We start from the raw sequence: 20,255 nt of genomic DNA, 5'->3' as shown, positions 1-20,255 counted from the left end.
GTACCTTCCCCCAGCCCCCCCACTACACCAAAGACACCTGATTGGTCGAAACGGCTCACACCACAAAACCTATTTTCCATATAAGGCCACGCAAGCCAAATGAATCAGATGGGGGAAGTAGCAGTGACGACACACCAGTGCCGGGATCTTCCAGTGTGTTTTAGCTGCATGAACCGGCTTCGGATCTCTGTCCAGTTTTACATCACTGGGTGTTGCAGAGCTTTTAGACCATAACAGTGCAGGGCACACTAACACGATATGGTGGTATCGAGTACAAATAAAACAATATGCATCATTATTCCTACTAACTTAGAGCTGGTAACTAATTAAATTAGGCGTTTTTACTTAAACATGAAGGCTTCACCAGTGTAAATTTGATTGGTATCGAATTCGCAAGATACTAGTAGAGAAGATTAATTTGTTCGTTACAGGCCAGTACCAGGACACACACACACATCCATCCTTGGCAGATGATGCTATGAAACCTAAACCCATCCCCCCTACAGAAATACTCCCCAGCGCGCGCACACACAGTCAGACACACGTTGCAGCTTTGCCGGCTGAGGTTACTATCGGACAAGGTTTCTGAGACATTATTGCAAGTGCAGCTGTGCTGGTTTGGCTTTATGAGTTTCCACTGGCTGAAATCCATTTTATGCACTTTGCAAACAAAAGCCCACATCCTGTGACATATATTATAAAAAACATTGCACACTGATATGTCATACCTTTCTGTCTTTCTTAATTTAAACCACTGATGCTTCCATCAATGATTATTTTCAATTAATTGATTAATCATTGCAATTCATCCCATTTTTAAAAAGCTGTGGAAGAAACTAAGTAGGCTACATTTACTCAAGAACTTAGGTAAAATTTTGAGAGAGTATTTCCATTTCAAGACACTTTATAGTTACACACCACAACCACTTAGAGGGCAACACTGCACTTCTGACCCCACTACAATTATTTCACAGTATAGTATACTATACAAATTAAGATTTTACATACAAAATGTATGATAATACTTCCATACTTTTACTCCAGTTACATTTTTGGTGCAGGACTTGAACTTGTAATGGATGATTGTAGGAATGCAAAATAGTATCCTAGTGCAATGGAAGTCTAAGCTCATGAAAAATATAAAAACATTGCTGACAGCAACACAGAAATATTAAAGATAGACTCAGTGAGTCACTGAGCAACCAACAACCTACTGCTGATAGACTGAACATTCTTAAACAGTAATTCTGTGTCTGCATTACACACAACATTGTTTGTAAACCTAATTTCAGCCTTCTGACTGGAAATCAAAGCTGTCCTCCCAATCACGCAGCCTAACAGGCCAAGCCTGTACTTCTAGTTCTACTGAGCCATGACCTGATATACAGGGTAGTGAAACAATGACAGCAGCTCTGAGGAGAAAACAAGTGCAGAGGGGAAACAGAACTTAAAGATCTACCAATAACAAAAAAGGTTTACTGTTGGCAAACACTGTACTTCTGTATAACTCTGAAACTAAAGGAGTGAAAGCTGACAAGAAGAACAGGTCATGATCCTTTATAAACATCCATGTATCTGTGAGGGAAGTGTGAGTGGTGATTCACCAACTAAGAGGATATTTGATTTTTATACTTTAAGCTGCTACAAATGATAATCAGCCGCTGGATTTCCCTCACACAATATCCCCTAAACCTCTGCCTCCACAGTTCAGTAGGTCATGTAGTTCAAGAAGAGGAAGCAGAGAGCACACAAATTTCCTACTCAAATATGATTCAAATATAACGTGTAATAGCAGCTAAAATTTAGCTGGCCCCTACAACATGACAACTGACTTCATACATTTAAGCTCACAAGAAAATAATGACCACCATCTATGAATAATAAGTCAAAAAATCTGAGAAAAATACACAAAAAACATGCCACTCAGGATTGCAGCCATTTTTATGGATGTTATCAAGTGGGATTATTTTCTTATTTTCAGACCAGTCTTTAAATAGCTCACGTGTAGATGCTCGTATGACTTCACAAAATATGTGCCATCACTACTACTATAGAAAGATCTCTCTCAGCCAATTGCCACGAGAGATGAAATCGCAGAGCTACCACACCACAGCATCACATGACAGACAGAGGCCGGCTGATCCGGTGCACCCATGCGCACACGCTGAAATGCTGCAGGATGTGTTTAGTGCTGATGCACGCCGCACTGAGGTTACTGCCGGTCAATGACATCCTCTGTCGTACCATGCTCTGCTGAGCCAGTACTATAGTGCAGTGACTTTCTCAATTTTATCAAATCCTGGGCTTAATCAGTTCTTTTTTTTTTATTTACACAAAGGGAATCACTAATTGTACATTCCACTTAGATATGAAAGCAGTCCACTACAGTTTTATAGCAGTAATTACTCCAAAGTGAAGTACAAATACAAGGAAATGTGTGCAATTTGCAGTGTTTGAAAAAGTACTCACATCTTTACCTACACTGTAAAAATACTCCCAAGCAAGTAAAAGTCATGCCTTCAAAAGTTTGCTTAAGGAAAAGTATATATTTCCAACAAAATGTACTTGTAGTATCGACGGTTTGAGTACTTGTTATGCAAATTGGCTTCTTCTAAGTATGTATTATTATGATTTAATGATCATTATATTATTATCATTATCAATGCCATAGCATGTTATGAGCATGTCAGTGTTGCACGTTGAGGTGAAGCTCATTTTAAGTATTTCATATACTGTTTGATAGTTTAACCTCAAACAATGCATCATATTTTATAAAATGATCACATGTTTTGTGTGTAAAATCTTAATGTGCACAATAACTTGTAACTATCACTATTAGTGAAAAGTACAATATATTTTCTGAAATGGAGTAAATTAGAAGTGTAAAGTAGCTGAGTACAGGTGTATTTTGAGATGCAACAATAACAAGACTGCATTAATTCAAATATGTTTCTAAGGAATTATATTCTATATCCATTTTCATTTATTCTCATGTAGGCCTACACTTACTGTTGTCATTAATAAAGAGGAAGTCTGTATGCAAATATTTAACTGTCACTGATGTCTTTTCTGATCAAAATAGCAACAGCCAGATGATGGGTTGACAGTGAAGATAAGTGAGTTATTGTCTGTCTGTATATTTATCACGACACTAAGAGACAGGTAAATAAATAGTTCAACAAACATCGGTATCTAAGAATAAAGACTATAGGCCCAACAGAAGCTATTGACAGTTGAAATATCAATAAATGAACAGCTACAACTCAACTGCACTATGTGATACAATACGTAGTAAGTCTTACCTGTAGATATTTGTCCAGTTCTTGCCTGTAGCCATATAACTATCATACCATGAAGGACTCAGATGATTTACTGAAGTACAAGTGTAGAAATAAAAAACCCTACATACAAAAGCAACAAAATACACTTAAAGCCCCAAGGGAAACACTACTTATTATGCACCATGACACATTTCAGAATATTGGATTGGATAGATATGGACATCCCTTCAGTGTTGCAGATGATAAAGGTGGACTTTAACTACTTTATATACTGCAGGGCAACTCCTGAATGTCCCCACAGGGATCAATAAATTCTCTTAACCAGTACTTAAGTACAGGACTTGAATAAATGTACTTAGTTACTTTCCACCACCAGTACATACCACTTCCACACAGCAGACATGTTTTGTGTTACTACATGTTTTTAAAAAAAACAAAAAACAGAAAAAAAACCCCTCAAACACTACAGCTCCCAGAAGGCTTTGTCTACGTAACAATGGCAAAGGCTCATGGGACATGTCGTTGTTGAAAGCGAACAAACTAATATTTTACCTTGGTTAAAATGAGATGTTCAATTCTAACCACCCAGTAAAATGTTTCTAAGCTATTTAGCGTGGACTATGCACAGAAAACGTCCCTTATACGTTCCGCAGACTTTGGAGAGAAAAACCAGTTGAGGTATAGGCGATAGCTACGGTGAAGGGGCGGGAATTCATCCGCTGGTGGTGGCGCTGCTCCTGCCGCACTTTGGATGAGTCTCTGTTAAAGACTCCTGGCGATTTAGTGGGGGAGATGAGTAAATATTCCAGTAATTAGTAAAGAGCTAGAGAAAAGTGTCTTTTCTATCGCCGTTATCAGTGATCGCCGTTTGAACTCAAGATGTGTCACTTTTCATTCATCGGAAACGGCTTGGCGGTGCGGTTTAACTTTAATTTAGCTTTAACGGAAAATATCATCAACTTCAATCTAACTGCTGTACACAAAAAACACCTCAATAGATAAACCCATTAACATTAAGCTCGAAGTTCAACTGATGTTAAAGTAGACTGATAAAGATTATACCTATCTAAATAAGTGACAAATGCTATATATGGTAAATAATCAATCAAAGGTGGCATGACTTACCGCCAGAAGAGGCTCTTTGTTTTTCGTGTGTGCGTGCGCGCGCCAGCGAAAGAGACACTGTGAGCATTTCTTACATTGGCAGTCAGTCATAGATGGGCTGTTGCTCTGTAACACCTGTTGAAGCCACCTGTCGGTTTATATCTCTACACAGCATTTTGACTTAGCATTCACACTCCATCGCATTAGAGCTGCAACTGATCGATTTATATCTATTAATTTAGTCAGTTATTATTTTAGCCAGAGGTTAAAATAGGCAGTGAAAAAACTTAGGCCTATTATAAATTCTTAGAGCCATTGTGATGTTTTGTTTTGTCTGACCAACCGTCCAAAACGAGAGGTTCCGTTTGCATTTATGTAAGACAAGCAAAAGCTGCAAATTTCTACATTTGAGAAGCTAAAACCATCAATTGTTTGCTTGTTAAATGACTTATCAGTTGACTAACCATTGCAGCTCTATAGCACATTGAGTAAACTAAACTAGTAAAAATCAATATTTGTAATGCTAGGTGACATTACAGCTGCATACATATTTAAATAGCCCAGGTTGTGCTTGTAAATAGCGATTTTTCTGAGTCGCAAAGGTCATGAAATCATGATTTTTTAATCCTTTTTAATCTGTTTTAATGCCCCCTTAATACCTACTGTTTTCAAACTCCACATCTCCAACAGTAACACAAGCAGATAATATTATCAGGCTTATTTTTTTTAAACTTAGGGGAAATCTCCCTCCATAGGCTCAGAAACTTTATACAACAGTTTCCACTGGCAGAGTAGTTCTCCTCATGATGAGTAAACTGAACTTCATCATTCATAAAATCCCTGTGAAGCAGCATGACAGTCCAATTAGTCTTATCCTGAGAAATACTGATCCTTTATTAATCTATTTTGGGCTCAAGTTGTCGAATTGAAATGTAGTTAAAAGTACTAAAATCGGCCGATAAAATACCCATTGTGGTTTAGTTTTTTAAATGATAGGATGTAAGGATGTAACTCAAAAAAATACAGAGGACATTACCTCAGCATCCAGATTGGACTCCATCAACATGGGGTAAAAGAAAATTATGTAAACTGACTAATCAATAGATCACGGGGGGAATGGTAACTCTTTTTTTGCCTTGAATCTACAGAATCTCAGTAAAGCATTTGAGAAGAGAAGAAGACCTGATAAGGTATAAGGTCTTCTGGTATCAGATAATCCAGATAATAGACATATGCTGCCACCATGTGCTGAGGACCTGAAATGCAGGAAGACAATGCCAACTGCATTACTCTTGCAAGACGCAAATAAATACGAAAATAATATTTATGTATAATAAACTTGCTTTTAACTTTTTTAAATTGAGAACCATTGTAAATACTTAGAACAAGAGGAAAAGGTCGAAGGAAAAAAAAGGCAGTAAAGAATGTAGGTTGAAGTAATATCATTCAATAATCTTAAATTTAAAAAATATTTCAGTTCTTTGCTGCTTTCCTTTATCTGAGTGTCACTAAAATCTCTTCCAGCTCTTGTCACCATCCTGGGTGAGAACACGGAGGTGGTCAACACCTACAAGTACCTGGGTATTCACCTGTGCGACAAGTTAGGATGGGTGTACAAAAAGGGCCAGAGCCATCTGTACCTCTTGAGGAGGTTGAGGTCCTTTGGTGTGAGAGGACAGCTGCTGAGGACTTTCTATCAGTCTGTGGTGTCAAGTGCCATCTTTTATTCTGTTGTGTGCTGGGACAGCATTATCACAGCCAAAGACACCAAGAAAGAAAGGCTGGCTCATCACCATAGTTATGGTGGCAGAGAGGTGGATGCTGGAAAGGTGTCAGCAATCATGAAGAACCCGTCCCACCCACTCTACAAAACACTACAGGGACAGAATAGATTGAGCAGCAGACTGCTCCCGCCCTGTTGCAGGAGGGAATGCTTCCACAGGTCATTCCTCCCTGAAGCCATCAGATTGTACTACTCTGCACTCTAATTCATCCACTCCCCTGCACTGGACAGTTTTTCTATTCTGCACTTTGATCCTGTTCAAATCTGGATAAGGGACACACCTGTCAATAAACCAGTTAGCCATGAGGCCAAAGGAACTGCCTGCAGAGCTCAGAGACAAGTTTTGTCGAGGCACAGATAGGGGGAAGGCTACAAAAATTTTTTACTGCATTGAAGGTTCCCAAGAGCACAGTGGCCTCTGTAATTTTTCAATGAAAGAAGTTTGGAACAACCAGGACTCTTCCTAGAACCGTCTGCCTGGCCAAACTGAGCAATTGAGGCAGAAGGACCTTGGTAAGAGATATGACAAAGAACCTGATGGTCACTGGCTGAGCTTCAGAGATCCTCTAGAAGGACAAAACACAATTTACAAACAATGACAAGAAAATAACATAAAACAACAAATACCATTCCTTACTACATGAAGTAAATGAATAAAATAAAGTATCAATCAATCAATCAATCAATCAATCAATCAATCAATCTATCTATCTATCTATCTATCTATCTATCTATCTATCTATCTATCTATCTATCTATCTATCTATGACTGATCCCTCTTTTGAATCTGTTTCAATTTGATTCAAATGATGAAAGGGAAACTTACGATTCCTAGTGGACTCATTGGGTGGTACTGAACCAGAAACCCTGAGAGGAACCACCAGCTCACTGAGCACCTTTGGAGTCTGATTATTTAGGCTTTTATAGATTAGTTTACAATTAGCAAATTAAATGAATTAATCAAAACTTAACATATTTGATTTCTTAAGAACATGGCAGTAGTATGATCTTATCAGCTTCCTTTACACAATTTTAATTGCTCATTTATTTATCATCATAAGAGGCTTAATTGTAGATGCTGCTTGCGACCTCGAAGTTACAATAAACAATATCTTAAATGTGAAAAGATCATAGTGTGATACATATAATAATTCTTTTACATTTACATTTACTCATTTGTCATTTTTATCCAAGGAAACTTATAAGGGAGGGACTCACTATAGCTTCAGTGCAGTAGGAGACCTTGGTGTAAGTACTAAGTAGTACATCTGTTCAACAAGTGCAAGGATAATTAAATTGATAAATATCTTATGTCAGTCCAAAGAGAGAGGCAACATCTGGATAAACTGAATTTACGTGAATTATGCTTTTCCACCACTTCCCTAGCTTAGACTACCTCCGGGTGGTTCAATTTAAAATTACAGCTAAATTTAAGTAGGCGGGGCTTTAGTCCCTTTGGCCCCTCCCTTGCATAGTGAGGGCCCTGACGTATGCATTCGAGGGTAGCAACAGTTGCCCCGAGACCCCGTCGCGCCATAGTGACTGTAGCCGTGGAGACAGTTACTTACCAACGGGCGCAACACTCAGCAACAGCAGCAGCAGCAGCAGCATCTGGAAGTCACCGAGCGAGTGGGAGAGAGGGGAAAGAGAGCAGAGCCAGAGCAGAACTTTTCTCAAGGCAAAGGTGACTATATCTTTATAGAATTTAGAAAATGAAATAATGTTACTCTGGAGAAAAATGCTCTGGGATCGAATGTGTTGCTACCAGTCTTGGTTATTTTCCACAACATAACTTTCCCTTCTTTGTGGCATCCGCCCCAAGTTGAGAACCGCTTTCCACTCATTTAACTGACGTTCACCTATTGCTAGCAACAGCTTTTTACACCTAGTGTAAGTCAGCTTGGAGGGGGAAAACCCCATCTATTTCACTTCTGTTACTCATTTTACTACACTTTGCTTAGACGTTATACACAGCGACAGTGTGCAACATCACTTTACACTTGTTGCCATGTTGTGTAGCGTGTGTCGAGATGTGAACGCACTTCCAGCTGAATCCCAGCAGGATGGATGGTTAGGCTATCAGTCAAGCTACAGCTAATGCTAACTTAGACGCTGAGCAGCGATTAACCGCAAATTCAGTTGTGAGTTTAAAACGTTTGTCACGTTATTAACGGCATCTCAGTCTTGTTCGACACAACACGGACAAACTTCTTTCTTGAAGCGTTTTTCTCAAGAACCGTATTTAAGCAGGTGGAAATGTGGCTAGCTAGCGTTAGCAACGTTGGTTCTGGGGCTGAAACCGTAACTAACGTCCGCTGCGGCCAACCGTGTGCTGAACAGGAGGACAACTTTCATTTCAGAAAGCAGTTTGTTAGCTCCGTTTAGGCGATTTTCACGTCTAAACTTTATCCAAGAAAGGAACCGAAAATGTTACGCATTCGAGCACGGATATATGAACTTCTGCCGGCTCCGTTACGACACTCTCCGTTGCAACGTTAACAAACCTGATGCATCGACTGGTCTCCCTCTTAGTATATTAAACTGTCAAAATTAATCCAATCTCTGTTAATCAGATTATATGGATTGACTATCTAAATAGCACAAAGTAGTTACTTTACAAACTTGAGAAGTTTTAAATATTCCAGAAATAGCTTGAATAACTGGATATGTTACAGCTAGGTGGTGCTGTGATGGTTCTTTAATACTGCTCGTCTTGTTTTTACAGTCTTGGGTGAGAGATGGGGTGTTTTAAAGTGCTGTTTTCTATGTGCTTTTAAAATTAGGCATCAAATAAGAAACACTGGTGCATTGGCCCCCGATTCTTGTCCTCTCACTCATTTCATGACAAGTAAATTAGCTCCGTCTTCTAATCTTTCAAGTTTTACTGATGCTTTACCTGTCGAACAGCGCAGAGCAAATTGTTTGCTAATAGCCAAGTTGCACTGCTTCATTGTTCAAGTGGCAGGTCTCATTGGGTTTGCTGTTTGACCTCTCTGTAGAGTTGAAGACTCATATTAATCTAAGCCATAGCAATAATGAGAAACCAAGGAAAAGAAGACCCCCCAGGATTTTAAATTCCCTCTTTCATTCGTTTTACACTGTGGCTGGTTTTCCAGCACTTTGCATACCTCTTTTCTCCTTCTGGGATTCTGTCTCTTATTGTCCCCTGAGATACATTAATTCTAATGAACTATCTTTTCAGAGACAGCTGTCAGGTGCTCGGTCATTTGTAATGTTTGCTTTTGCAGCATCAGGAAGAATCCTTGCACCATGAAAAATTCTCTAATTATGTGTTTTCTGCTTGCTACTAATGAATTGAGCTATAAACTTTCAAATATGTATTTACATCTAGTATTTATCTTAGTAAGGAAGAACGCTGAATGATTAATTTAAGGTGATGTATTATTGATGCAGTTTCCTTTTGGGTGAAAAGGAATCAAAAGATAGGTCTGAATGTGGTTATATTAATCATAAAATAATATCTTGGCCGAGTAATGCGTTAAAATGTAATGTTCATGAAGCTTACCTGCACCAGTGATTTTACTCCCTGTTGGCCAGAATATTTGAAGGGAGAATTGGATGTGCATTAATAAAGGATTTGACTTATTTTGAAGTAAGTGTCAGACAGAGAAACTGAAGTTGGATTGGTCAGACAGCTCTCTGCAGCTACAAAGAAAATAAAGAGACGACTGCACTGAAACTCTGTGTGTAACCCCCACCAACCCCACCCCCCCAATCTGAGCGTGACACTGTTATGTTTACATGGCAACTTGATATACAAATACACCCAAGTCATGGAAAGAAAGGGGATGGAGTGGGCCAGGGGGGTGAAATGTTATTCTTTTAAAAGTCAGAGTTTTTAATCAGGTTATTTTCATCTCCCTCTTTGTGGTAAGAGTGCATAGCATTGGCTTGCAGAGGCAGGTCAGAAAGAAGGTGCACAGAAAGGAGAATTAAACAAAGTTGAAAGTAGCTGGTGTTTGAAGAGCTATTTAGAAATTTCTCACTGGTTTGCAAAGTGCAGAAAATTATAAGTTGGAATGTCTGTTTGAAAGGGAAGTTGAAATTATTATTTTTTAATTTAGCAGCTCTGTTTTTGATCACTTGTCATGTGTCCATATCATCATGTCTCTGTGTCTGAGCCTGCCTTTTATTGGCATGGCCTGAAGCCTGTGATCACAGGTCATACTTAGGTCCATTTCAGCAAAGAGTGCCACAGTGGCATGTGATTTACACCATATTATGCCCCTTCCTAAGGCCTAACCTCCCCTCCTCTAGCTTCTTTTAAGCCATTTCTGGAGTTGCTCAGATGCTTGTGTGTAGCAGTGTCTGCCGTTACCCATGTGCCATTTTGAGTGTTGGGCCCGTGTGTGTAGTACAGTTCAGCTATCAATAGGACAGCTGCAGTGGTCTCTTGGGCAGCGGGTGATCCAACACAGCTTATGGTCACATGTTCTGTGTGTGTATGTGTTGGCAGTGTGTGTGTGTGTGTGTGTGTATACATGAGTGTGCTCTGTGGATGTGGCCGTGTATGTGTGTTTGCTCATGCTGCATTTAGCTTATCTTGATGAGGCTGACTGCTGCCCCGGGGAGAAGTTCTCAATCCAATAGCTGGCTACAGATATAGACATGGACCTAGTCCCTACCATCACTTTTGTCCCTGCTGTTTGCAGTTGATCATATTCATATAGAGTTGCATTTACTTCCTGCTGTGCTGACTGAAGTGCATGTTTTTTTGCATGTTTCATTGATATTAACAATTTTAATGGTTTATCCCATAACTCAAAGGCATGTCAGGAAATCACAGAGCAAAGCAGAAGAACTGAGGGGAGAATGCCTTGTGGGGCTTGTTAAGTGGAAATTAATAGTGTAATTTGTACACATGAAATGTTTCAGTTTCATAATCTTCGTAATTCATTTATTTGTTAAGAGCTTTTCATTTTAAGTGGTTTGCTGTTACAGTTTTATAAGAATCTGTTGAAAGGAAAACAGTTTAAGTGTCCTCGTGACTCTCACATCAAGTCTTCCAGCTACAAAAATTTTGGAAATCATTGTAGGCTTACGCTGCTAGGATACAAAGAAACAAATCTTGTCATATACCAAAAAATGTGGCCACTGATTGGCCCTTGCACGGTGGCAACAAGTTGAAACTCGTAGTGAAATGAAATGTTTTTCAGTCTGTCTCTTCTGTCTGTGTGTGTGTCATCAGGAGCATTCTTAGCATTCCACCTGTTTGTATCGTAGCTACACAACCGCTAATTAAATTTCCTGCCACAAACAGTAGACAAGGCACTGACATTTGCATTACAATTACTGACCCCCTTCCCTCACTCTTTCAGACAGGAATAGTAGCAGCCCCCCATCCTTTCCTCACTTTTCCTTTCTTTTTTGTAGAGTTCTAGGATAGTTTGTTAAGAGATGTTTATTTGGCTTAAAAGAAGAACTTCTATCAGTGTAAACCTGTTACAAAGTAATTAACAGAACCAAGACTAGTGAAGGGAGATTTGGACAGATTTGCAAAGCAGTAGACTCAGACAGTGTTTCCAGGTTGGTTGCTTTTCAGAAGCTCCTTAATGAGGTGATTTGGTGGGGAACAATAGCAGAGGATGCCATTGTCACAGGTGCAAGCAGCTCTGTTTCAGCTAAATGGTGGGTGTCCTCATACAGTGCAGCCCTCAGATCCCATTCTTGATCTTTTAAAACCCTGTCTTCCCACTCATTCACTTCAGAAGCCATGTTCAGTGTGTGTGTGTGTGTGTGTGTGTGTGTGTGTGTGTGTGTGTGGGAGGGGGGTTTAAAAACATTGTATGCTAATTGTTTTCATGTAAGAATTTTTTAGTCAGGCATGTGTGTTGCCTGGCTGAACAACATTGCAAATTGCAGCCAGAGTGGTAGGTCTAGTAGTAAATTGTTGCCACTGATAAGCAGTCATGTCAACATTATCCTGTTACCACCCTTTACTGTATGTTATATGATTGCCATCTTGATGCAAATTTTCATGCAGGAACACTTGTTAGATCCTTAAGTAATTTGATGGTTAATTTTCTGGAAATGACACTGAATATGATGTGCTAAATTAGCGTGAATGTTGCTGAGATTATGTAAGTCATATTTTTTAATATTAAAAGCATATCACTGGATCTTGATGCTGGCTACAGAAAAGATGATTGAAAATCCAGACCCTGTCTTAGTAATGTCTTATACAGGAATCACTGGTTCAATGGCAATATGTGGACTCTCACACCAATTAAGTCCACTCTATTTGTGGACAGCTGTAACAGCTGGTAAGCCACTAAGATGGAGTTTGGCTGCAACTTGGATCTGACAGTGCTCAGTTTCTGTATGAAAAGCAGTGGATTTAGGTTCCATGCTAGTTTGACAAAAATGATGCCTTAGTTTGTGTCTTGATGCATGCTATTTAAATAATTTAATGACACTGATATGTGGCAACTGGAGTCTCCAATATCATTACAAAAAAATAAACACAGTTGCATACTTCAAATTTGTGTGGATGTCAGCGACCCAGTATTTACCCGTGTCCATAATTGGGGAATATTCAGTTTGGAGTATTCTGATATTGCAGAATGTTCTGTCAAATGCAGATTGAATCTATGTTTAATGTTCTTTGTCTTGCACAGGCTTGTGTGTGAAAGGCATTAAATACTTAAATCAGAGTCTGGTGGCAAGTTTTCAGCATGGTGCAGTATTCACCACATGAACAACAGATACTTGGATCTGTCTCAAATTTAAAGCATTAACTGATGACTCATTGTTTATGTCAAGCAGTTCCTATGAAAGCATATTGTACACACAATATAATGATTCTCAGTGTCATATCTGTGTGGAGTGAACGCCTACCAAGAAGGTAGACTCCTCTAGTGCAACAGGACACTTATCTTAGGTTTATCAGTCACAATCAAGGCAGCTCACTTCCAGGATCTGAGGTCATCTTTGCAGAATGTGCTTCCTTGGGAAATCAAACTCTCAAGTCCACAGGTTAGAAAACACACCTGTTGTGGGAAAAAGTAAAACTAAAAAAAAACGAACTAAATAACGTTAGTATGAGTGTTCTTCATGTGGAGTGAGTGTAGATATACTTTCACAGAATAGGATGCAAGTCTGGGCGAGACTGAATCATAAAGAGAATGTACTTAACCACTCTAAGTTGTCAGTCAGTTGTTGCATTTTACATTGCATTTTAACATCACAAGTACATTTTCAGTACTGCTTTTACTTAAATGAAAAACAACCTCAGGGCACAGCTATTATTATGAAAGTATCCGTCTGAGAACCATAGACTTGTAGAATCAGTATTATCTTTGAAGTTGCTCTTAAAATGATTTGTATCACAAGGCTTTTCTTATAGTCAGTGTATAGTTTATTCTGACGTGTTCAAATGTGTACATTTATGTACAGTTATTTTGACCTTTGTCCTTTGTTCCTACTATGTAATTTTTTCACTTCGTCTGCTATTTGTAAAGTACTTTGTAAACGCTGATTTTGATAAGTGCTATATAAATTAACTTATTATTTTCTAAAATTGAAATTAAAAAATAGAGGATCTGGTAGGGCTGTGTGTTCTATGAATTCCTGGTTTTCAGAGTAAGTTATGTCCTTAAGTAGGCAGGTGACTTGAGTGACGGTCCTTCCTTTGTGTCAGTATCACCATCACTTGCTTTGAAACACATTAGTTAAGTACTAATGAAGGAGAGACACTCACATGTTTGAGTACAGTCTGATTACCTTCCCAGTTGTGCCACCTCCCCCACTTCAATGCTTGTCTTATTTGTGTTTTCCAGTTAAACTTCTCAACGTATGCAGTTTCAAATCCTGATTCTTCTTCTCGAGAAGTTAAATGTTAAGGATGAGGCCAGGGGATGGATGGAGGTGGGGGTTAGTGGAAATCTGGAAAGGGTTAGAAGAGGTAAGGCGTTGGGGGAGGAAGTTGTGAGTGTAAAGCATGGGCGAACACACAATTTCCATGGCAACGGTTTGATCTTTCTCTCTGTGGCTGTCAGGCCTGCGGTGCACATGGTGACGGAGTGGACAGGTTGTGCTGATGACCAGAGGTGGGGAGGTGAGCTGGAGAAGGGAGGGGGGGTGCTTGGATCAGAGACAGTGGTCGGTGCCTCCTATTTCTGCCCTCTCTCTCTCTCTCTCTCTCTCTCTCTCTCTGTCTCTCTGTCTCTCTCTCTTTCTCTCCCCCTCAAACTCTGCCATCTGCAGACCCCAAGAGCTGCTTTGATTGGATTAGCCATGAATTAATGAGACAGGCTTGAAGAACAGCCTCTGTTGTGGAAATCTCTTATCATATCTTAATTCACTCTTTGTTAGAGTGCATGTGCCTCTATGATCTTAGAGGTTCTTTTAATGAAATCAAAGAAGGGCAAGTCTAAATGTTTTTTCAAACCCCCAAAAGGCCATGATTTTTTTTTTTGTAATTAAAGATACAACTGACTAAATAAATTCTCAAATTACACATTTTAAAGCTTTGTCAGAGACCTGTTGCTTTTCCTTGGTAGATATATGAAAGGTGTCAAAGAGGAATTCTGCATAATGTGGAACAAATGTCCTCCATAGATGTCTCTTTAAAAGCAACAAGTGTCTGTGTCTACTTTATTTTGTTTTATCTTCCAGTGAGTTGGAAAGAGTATTTCTCTTCTCAAGCTGTTTTACTGTCTTCTCTGCCCAGGGAACTTTGGAAAGACTTGACTTGCTTTTGGGAGTGTTGGTTTGGGTGGCATGAGTGTAAAGCAGACTTGAAGAATAGACTGTTGTCTCCCTGATGACTTAAACATTCGTCCTTCTTTTGACCACCAAGTAGTTAAAAAAACAGCACTTCATCCTGTCCTTTCAAGTTATAACCAGTGTAAAGTCTGTACATTTTTGTATAACTGCAGCACAGGAACAACTCTGCCTCCATGTCCCCCCGTGTCTGAAATTAATAGCTTACATAGTATTTATTGTTGTAAGTTTCTACTTAGCGTGAGATAGAGGGATCAGGTGGGGGGATGGCATTGTTTGGTTTGGGAAGTATTCTGTTGGTTGCATAGCAACAGGCTCCTGGAAACGGGAGTGGACGGTGTTGCCACTAGCAACCGTTGTTGCTCTGCAAACAATGTGGGCCAGTGCAAACACGAGCCAAGACTGTGGGCTCCTGCTTTTAATTGAACATCTGTATGTGTTTTTCTCTGATTGAGCCTTGTTTAAGTTAGATCTGTCAGTGACAGATGTTTATATTTTGTCTGCACTATTAACATTAATGCATATAGCATTAATGACAGTTTGTAAGGTTTTTTTTTTTTTTTTTTTTTTTTAAAAGTGGCTTGTCTTGTTTCTGTATAAATGCTAAAACTCAGGTAACTCTTGAAAGGAGGGGCTGTTGTTGTAATGTTGTTAAGTGCTCATCTGAGATTTGCCTGAATGAAACCAGGCTCACAGACCTGACATGAAAACTGACATGTGAAGTTGTCTCTGGGTTGGAGTCAGAAAGGTTTGGCCTTAAACAGCAGCCCATCCAGAGTAGTGGTTTTTGCAGCAGTGTGCTATATCTCCTGCTGTGTTCTACCTTTGTGCCTTTCAGAGCTGCTGGAGGGGAATTTGTGTGGCTTTTAACCTTCCCTGAACACTAAGCAGAAAGACTCTTCTTGGTCTGTACTCTATCCTCTTTCCCCACCTCCAACGCAATGATTTTAGCACTCTTCACCATATCTATTAAAACCAGTGCATTAATTGAGTTTTAATGGATGAAAACATGAAGGTCAGTGCTATGTTTCCTGATCCCTTACCATATTGCCATGCCTCTGAATGGCATAAAGAAGCCCTCAGGCCTTCACTTCATATGGTGAAAATGACAAGTCTAAAGATAAATGATGGGATTGTTACAAGTATATTTATAACTTCACTGACACTCCATAAACAAATTCCTTACTTTAGAAGGCTGCTTGAGCATTGCAGCAGCTTTTAAAATGTTCAGTCCTTGTTAGCATCAATCTGATAATCGACTTTTGGTACTTAAATGACATACAAGAAGGAGGTGTGAAGAAAAATTGAAATGGAATATGAGAGCCTTCACATCTAAGTGCTAATTGGGCTCTGAACAAATACTGTCACACTGCTTAGGGAGTAATTCCTTATAGCACCATGTATGTTTGAAGATTGACACATGTCAGGAATTTCAACATAGTCCTCCTCCACTCAGTCTCTTAGTCATGTAGGCAGAGCAGTTTCTGTCTGTGGTAAAATCCCCACACTTGGAAAATGCCAGTGGTGGCACACCCAAATCTGATGTTTTTCTTTTTCAAAGGTACACTCTGATTTTGTTATAGCACCCAATAGGGGCACTATTGGGTGCCAAATTGATGTCTGAAACTTAACACAGTTGAAAGTCATTGTCAATTTCTTTTTTTAAATTTGTGTGTTGTTGGACATGAAAAAATCAAGTAGTATATCTTGTCAAGGTCAGTCTGTTCAAGGTTTAATTTATTTGATTCCATTGCTGCTTTCAGATAGGTTACAAATCAAAAGTTTACTATTATGTTTTATAAAAGCCATGTTTGTATTTCCTTGTATTTTGTATTTTGTACTAATGCTATAATTAACATTTAATTCAGAAATGAAGAATGAAAGTGCCAGACCTTGTTCCCCTTGAGAGTCAACATGGAGTCCAGAGTTGATATTATGATTTTGTGTCAAGATCCTTAGGGAATCCGAATCTTTTTTAAAATAAAACATGTGTCCTGCCATCTCCTTTTGCCCGTGGGAACGTTGTAGTTATAGATGGTAGGGATTTTGTGGTAGTGTCTGTGATACCTTCATCATGTTGGATTTAGTGGCAACATTTTAGGTGGTTGTATAAATTAGTGGTGTTATCCTGTATCATCATAGTATTTAACTCTGAAAATGTTCCATAAAAGAGGATGTGACTTCTAGTTTGATGTGAGCACAACATTTTTGTTGGAACTGTGGTTTGGTTAAATTTATTTCCCCTTCCTCTCCATCACCAGCAAGCTTTCCTTGATTCTGACTCATTTTGCCCTTGTTTTTTTCCCTCTAAAGCTTTTTTCTTTTCTTCTTTGGGTCACGTTAGATTTGTTTTCGTTACTGCCCCTTTTGCCTGAGTTTAATTTGTTGCATGTTAGAAGACAGACTTCTCATTTATCGAACAAAGGAGAAGGAGTACTTGAAAGAATTTTTTTTTTTTTTTTTTAAAGTATATATTTTTTTTGGGCTTTTATGCCTTTAATGGACAGCACAGTGGAGAGTGACAGGAAACGGGGAGGCAGAGAGAGGGGGAATGACATGCAGTGAAAGGCCGTCCGATGCGGGATTCGAACCGGGACGGACTGCAGCGAGGACTGTAGCCTCTACACATGGGGCGCCTGCTTAAACCACTACGCTACGCTCTTAATGTAAGAATGAGATTTAAAACTCACACGTTTAATTGCTTTAATCGTGCAGCCCTAGTTTAGGTTAGACTTGAGAAAGCCAAACACGTGTGGCTGCACCTGTTGCTTGTATCTAATAGTTCAGCCTGCAGATTACTGCTGCCCTAAGTGGTGTTCGTCAGGCCTCTTCCAGTAAATTAAAATAACATTGTAGTGCATGTTGTGTGTTATGACTAATCACAGAATGTCTCGAGCAGGTTGTGTCTTGCAGCCCTTCACTGTAATGCTCCTGGTGAACACCTCTCCCTTCTGCTGACTGACTTTTCCTGCTGCTCCTGGGTTTCTGCCTCAAACCAGAGACTGCTCATCAATTCAACCCCCCCCAAGCTGTGCTGTGTCTCCCTTTCCCTTATTCTAATCCTCCTCCCCCCTCTCCTCTTTGCGGTCGCACTCGAAAGTTCCTGTGCAAGAGCTTTATGGGGGGGGGGGGGGGGGGGGGGGAGGGTAGAAGAGTGTACAGGGAGGGGAAGACGAGGGTTGAGTTGGGGGTGGTCGTCATGGATTCCTCACCATAGCAACCGACAAACGTTTACAAAGCATTGAGGAATTTCCTCATATCAGCTGGATTATTGGAGCCCTCAGAGAACGGCTCTCGTCAGAAACAAACGCTGGATATCATCAGGACCCTGGCAGGGCTGGAGCCCCACTGCCATTTTCATCCTTTTCTCCCTTCATTTTTTCTTTTTTGGAGAGAGTGGGGAAGTTGTTTTTTATCTGCTTACTCCCCCTTGCTCTATTCTTCTCTTGTCCCTGCCTTACTCCCGCTCTTTCTCCCTCTGTCCTTTTTTTTTTTTTTTTTTTTTTTTTTAAGAGCTTTTGTGTCACTCCATTTTTAGCTCCCCTTTGCTATGCTGTGCACATTGTCACCCAGTGGAAAGGCGAATGGCAGCAGTGGGTTTGGTCCTCAGGAAGCACTTCAGTCCTGTTGGTAACTTGAACTCCTGTACTGTAACTTTTCCAACTGGGTCTGGTCTGTCAGCAGGACTAAGAAGAGTCTTTGTAATACAGTTGGGCTCCTTATTCCTCCATTGATTAAGGCCAAAGGTGGGCAGCCTCTGGGAATCTGAAAGCTTTAGTGACTCAGCTTGACTTGGCAATGCCGGCAACCCCCTGGGGCCCAATGAATGCTCTGGTGGCATCAAGACAGAAGGGGTGGGGTAAAAGAGTATTTATTTAGCATGGCGGTACATGAATATAGACTTTAAGTTCCCTTCTTTTAGTCTTCATTATTACCTGTTAGAGCATTTGTCTTTTGTAGCACTCATTTCGATGTTTCATTATGGCATATGACTCATGGCAGGCAGTCATGACTCGTGACATCCGCGTCAGGGCCACACGTCTTTTCATAGGACTGACGTTGCGTCACTAAATCACTTTTTGTTGCTTCTGAAGCCAAGCTTGCCTCATCTGAATCATCTGAAGTTAACTACCTTAACTGGTCTCAGACCGCAGTGGACACATCTGTCACCTCTGGGGCTAGTAGCTAGTAATACTGATCTGATTGCCTTCGCCATAAGTATTTTTCTTCCAATTCTGGCCTGTCTCCAAACAGCTGAGCTTTTTTTTGGCTTCTACAAGCTAGCTTGCTAGCATATTCATTTTGGCTATTCCTAGCAAGTTAAGGAGTCGCAGCCATCTTGCTGCTCACACTCTGTGAGAGCTAGCTAACAGGAATTATCACTCTAGATTATTCCTTTTTTGTTATCAGCTAAATTAATTCAGGTGCATCTACCTCACTTCGTAGAAAAAGGTGATTCTGGAGCTCGTCTGTGTACCTGTGGAAAAAAATCCTCGAGCAAAGACACACACCAGATCTGCCCAGTGTGCCATGGGCTGGACCAAACCCAGGCCAGCATCAAAAACCCTGGCTTGTACACTCACTGTGCCTGGTTCATGCCGAATAACCTCTGTCAACCACTGGCTCGGCACGCCAGCCTCTCTAGGGACCCAGTTCTCACCGATAACGGGGCCCTGGTGGAACCCAGCTCAGCTGCACCACTTGTTGTCAATCCAGACACGTCACGTCAGGTGGCTGCTCGCAACCAATCACCAGAGTAGGCATGAGGGGTGTGTTTTATATATATATATATATATATATATATATATATATATATATGAGTTATAATTAAAAAAAGACAATGGAACAACTTGTGTTGGAGATTTTAAACAACATATAGCAGCAAACAACTATTTTGTATGTAAAAATATAGTGTAGTCATGGCATCCTGAGCAAAGAACTAAGTCACACCCCCCCAGTGTGTGTTGTGATCTGAGTTTCTCTGTAGCCGGTCTGGTCGCGCACGCATGTTAGTGCATGTGAGTGTGCATGTGAGTGTATGTCAGTCCCTCCTGTTAAACTGTTGGTCATGTTTACAAACACACAGGGACCGCCCACACATGAGATGGCACAGTGTAATAAGTAGCATTCAGGTGAAAGCGACAGCGTTAAGGTCAGAGCCACATTCCAGAATTTCCTCCACTGATGTAACCACGTTTTCAGGGGGTTGTGGCCAAACGGAGGCCGGAGGTGTGGTTAACGAAGTGTTTGTTTTGGTTTAAGATGCCGGTGATCTAGTGCACCATCTAGTGGCAGTGACGATCATTTACAGAACCTTAAAAAGTGCTTCTGTAAATACAAAT

General features: G+C 40.1%; 2 protein-coding genes across 4 annotated transcripts in view; one reads left to right on the top strand and one right to left on the bottom strand.

The window, feature by feature from the left end:
* The window catches only part of acsbg2 (acyl-CoA synthetase bubblegum family member 2), a 26,468-nt gene extending 22,043 nt beyond the window's left edge, over positions 1-4,425 (bottom strand). Inside the window, exon 1 of the mRNA XM_023394581.2 lies at positions 4,407-4,425. The gene's annotated coding sequence lies outside the window, so the exon portion shown is untranslated. The remainder of the gene's footprint in view (positions 1-4,406) is intronic.
* A 3,268-nt stretch (positions 4,426-7,693) lies between these two features.
* The window catches only part of rfx2 (regulatory factor X, 2 (influences HLA class II expression)), a 29,353-nt gene continuing 16,791 nt past the window's right edge, over positions 7,694-20,255 (top strand). For all 3 annotated transcript variants that reach the window (XM_023394519.2, XM_023394518.2, XM_023394517.2), the window contains exon 1: positions 7,694-7,852. The gene's annotated coding sequence lies outside the window, so the exon portion shown is untranslated. The remainder of the gene's footprint in view (positions 7,853-20,255) is intronic.

Source organism: Seriola lalandi, unplaced genomic scaffold, assembly GCF_002814215.2.
Source record: "Seriola lalandi dorsalis isolate HSWRI2012SDOR001 ecotype SW California unplaced genomic scaffold, Sedor1 jcf7180002054949, whole genome shotgun sequence".
Classification (NCBI taxonomy): Eukaryota; Metazoa; Chordata; class Actinopteri; order Carangiformes; family Carangidae; genus Seriola; species Seriola lalandi.
The sequence above is the reverse complement of the archived record's forward strand: the minus strand, read 5'-3'. Positions and strand labels throughout refer to the sequence as shown.